This window comes from Triticum aestivum, chromosome 3D (genome assembly GCF_018294505.1).
Source record: "Triticum aestivum cultivar Chinese Spring chromosome 3D, IWGSC CS RefSeq v2.1, whole genome shotgun sequence".
NCBI lineage: Eukaryota > Viridiplantae > Streptophyta > Magnoliopsida > Poales > Poaceae > Triticum > Triticum aestivum.
This window is the reverse complement of record NC_057802.1, coordinates 37464708-37468542: the sequence shown is the minus strand read 5'-3', so window position 1 is coordinate 37468542 and position 3835 is coordinate 37464708. Positions and strand designations below refer to the sequence as shown.

Here is a 3835-nt window from a genome sequence, read left to right as displayed (position 1 = left end):
TATTTTTGTTAAATCTGGTCAAACTACTTATTCAAGAAGTATTAGTGTTACTAAATAATTATTCAAGAATATTAGTGTTACTAAATAATTATTTCAGTTTTTTTGAATTTTGGTCAAATCTGGTCAAATTGTGGTCAAACTATGGTCAAACAATGGTCAAACTGTGGTCAAACTATGGTCAAACTACTTATTCAAGAAATATTAGTGTTACTAAATAATTATTATTTTTTAGAACAATAGTTTCAAACTCAAACAGTGAAATGTGTGACTTCATGCTCAAGCTAAATTCCTGAGGGTTAATAGGATTGACATCTTACTATTGTGAGGAAAACAACAAGTGCAGACTTGGAAACGAGGGAGAATAGAACCCGGAAGTTAAGCGTGCTCAGGCTGGAGTAGTGAGAGGATGGGTGACCATCCGGAAAGTTAGATGATTTGGAATGATGAGGGGTGATTAGAGATTAGATGTTAAATTGAGCAGTGATGAGGGGTGATTAGAGATTAGAGGTTAAAATAATCCAGAAATTTGAAAAGAACCGGGACCTCCAGGCAGCGGCCACGTGGAGGGCCTTTAGTCCCGGTTCGTGTAAGAACCGGGACTAAAGGGGGAGGCTTTAGTAACGACCCTTTAGTCCCAGTTCCAGAACCGGGACTAAAGGCCCTTTTTCTACTAGTGGGTGTAGGACGTAGCTCGGGAAACGTGGTCGTGATGTCAAGCTCGACGAGATTAGTTTTAAAATTGTTAGACGTTCACTTGTGATAACGTGGTTCAATGACAGGTGTGCCGTGTGCGTGCGGTGACTGCGGTCCAAGATCATCACCTTTAGAATTGACCACGTTCGAACGCATTGTGATCACGTGCACACCGTGACCATGGTCCCTCGAGGTGGGAGGAAGGATAAGCGACAACATAAATGAGACGCTATATTTAAATAGATAATGTGGACCTATGGAGGGATCTTGAGTCGCGCTTATTGTGCTAGGAAAAAAATAGCATATGATTTTTTGTTCCGTTATAACGCACGAGTATGTTTGCTAGTATATCATCATGTATTCGTGACGTCAAGTTGTACAGTCCACTTATATTTAGGCGTGGTTGTTAATTTGCTTCCGATATTTCCGCCTCCGAAGTCATGTGTTGCGGCATATATATGCGTTCGTTTCTGGTGGGCTTCTCCCGAGCGGCTGCATCCTCTCATCGATCTCTAGCCATGGCGTCTGCGCCGCAATGCACGGCGTCGACGCACAGGTCGGCGGTCGTCCGTGGCACGCACGAGTTTCACATCGTCGGCTACAGCGAGCGTAAGCCGTTCGCCCGTCTCACCAACAAGGCGGCAATCATATTTCGACCCCCTCTATGCCGACGGCCCCGGGAGTGACCCCTTGATCAAGTCTGCCGCCTTTCAGGTCGGCAACTACACCTGGGACCTCGTCTGCACCTTCGGTGTTCAAGGTCACCTCACATCCATCACCCTGGAGCTGCTCACCAAAACCATTACCAAGGATGTCATCGCCACGGCCAGCCTTCAGATCGACGACCCGCTTGGCCGGTGGCCGCCCGCCGTGTGGCGAAGCGACGCCGCCCACAGATTCTGCAGGAGAATATTTGCCGGTATGAGCTGGAAGCTGTCGCTACCGGATGCGTTCCGTGGGCACGAGGAGCGCTACGTCACCGACGATGACCGCCTCACCATCATCTGCACCGTCGACATTCTCCAAGAGGATACCCAGACCGCCGCGGAGACCAGGAAGTGCTTGGTCTCTGTGGTGCCGGCGCCGACCATCCCACGGGATTTTCAGCAGCTTCTGCTACTTCTGGAGAAGTACCCCAAGTTATCCGACGTCACCTTCCTCGTAGAGGCTACTGAGTTCCGTGCGCACAGGCTTGTGCTTGCGATGCGGTCGCCGGTCTTTGCCACGGAGCTCTTTGGTGACGCGAAGGAGAGCACCACAAGCCGAATAAGGATAGACGACATAGATGCCTCCACATTTAGGGCCATGATCCGGTTCATCTACACTGACGAGCTTCCCATGAAGCCAATCAACCATGTGGAATCAAGAAGCCCCCTTAATAATAATTTTAAAGAGGAATACATGTCCCTCGCCCGCAAACTCCTTGTGGCAGCTGATCGGTATGATCTCGAGAGGCTGAGGCTCATGTGCGAGAACATACTGTCGGAGTGCATCAATGTGGCCACTGTCATGAAGACGTTACTGCTGGTGCGAGGCCGCCAAAGGTGCTATCAGCTCCAGGATTCCTGCATCAAGTACATACCGTCTGATCCTGATGTGTACAACGCGGTGAGGACGACCAAGGAGTATGAGGAGCTCAAAGAAACATGCAGCTCTTTTATAATTGAGGTCAGTGAGAGAGTAGCTCATGGCCAACCACCCTTCTTCCTCCAGTAGCACTCGACCACCAGCACAAGAGAAGAGCACATCCAGATATAATTTGTCGGATGTAGTCCGCGGTACGCATGAGTTCAGAATCCCCATCTTTAGCTCTTTGCAAACGAGATACCGTGTTAGTCAAGTAATGACTTCCGACGTATTCAAGGTAGGCGGTTACGACTGGAAGATAAATGTGTACCCGTCTGGATATGATGTTGAAGAGCACATATCCGTCTACCTCTGTCTATGCACTGATCCTGGAACTGCTACAGTCAAGTCGTCGAACAGGTTCCGGATCGATGACCCTAACGGCAAATCACCGTCGATGGTGCTTGGTTCAGAAGATACTTTTACAAAGTCACATCGAACCTCAGGATTTTAGAAGTTCATCGCCGTGAATTCTGCAAAGTCACACTACGTAGGACACGATGGCTCCCTTACCATACATTGTGACCTTGACGTCCACAAGGAGGCATGCACTACTAGTACTAGCACCACCATCGCTAAATCCATGATAGTTGTGCCGCCGTCCAACATTGCGTGGCACCTCGAGCAACTGATGGTGAGTGGGCAATGGTCGAACGTGACGTTCATGGTTGAGGAGAGCAAGATTCACGCACACTGGCTCATCATTGCCATGCGGTCACCAGTTCTGTTCGAAACGGTAGCGGTGGAGACGTCCAATTGGGTCATACGGATCGACGATATGAAGGCCGCTGTCCTCAGGGCAGTGCTCCACTTTGTCTATACCGACGAGCTGCTTCCTGTGGATGATGCGGTAGCAGCCGAAGAAGGTCTTGCGGCGGCATGCCGGTTTCGCCTGGAGAGGATGAGGGCCATGTGCGAGAACTTGCTCGCCCATCTCATTACGAAAGACAATGTCTTAAGCATGCTGGAGCTGGCATGGCGTCACCAATGCGAGGACCTCAAGCTTTACTGCATCGAGTTCACCTCGCTTGCAATGAAGTGATGAAAACACTTCCCTATTCTTTGGTGTTTTTATGTTTAGAAAATGTTTCGTCATCGAATCGCTACACCTCCTTTACACAGATGTACTTATTTTCAAATTTTTACGCATCTTTGTTGAAGTCCTGTTCTCGTGCACTTGTTCCTTGTTTAGGATGAGTGATTAGTAGATGAGGAAAACTGAGAAATTATGTGCGTTGGTGTTGGTCATTTTCCTTTGGAGTTGTAAACTTGAAGCTAGCAGGTTTCTCATCGCGTAGGGTAGTTTTTCTTTAGTTGAATCGCGTAGGGTAGCTTGGTGTTGGTCATTATGTTTTCATTTTGATTGGCCTGTTCTGTTTGCATTGTTCCGGCCCAACCAAGCTAATTAGCAAGCGAGGGATTTGTTGGGTTTGTTGTGTGCCGGCTAGGCTAGCGAGCTTGCCAAGGGTAAGGCTATGAATCTATATGAGCCACCATTGCTTTACTAGCAAAAAAG

General features: G+C 48.4%; 1 pseudogene; it reads left to right on the top strand.

Moving 5' to 3' along the window:
* Positions 1–1211: 1211 nt before the first annotated feature.
* LOC123073980 (uncharacterized) lies at positions 1212–3361 on the top strand (annotated as a pseudogene).
* The last annotated feature ends 474 nt before the right edge of the window (positions 3362–3835 follow it).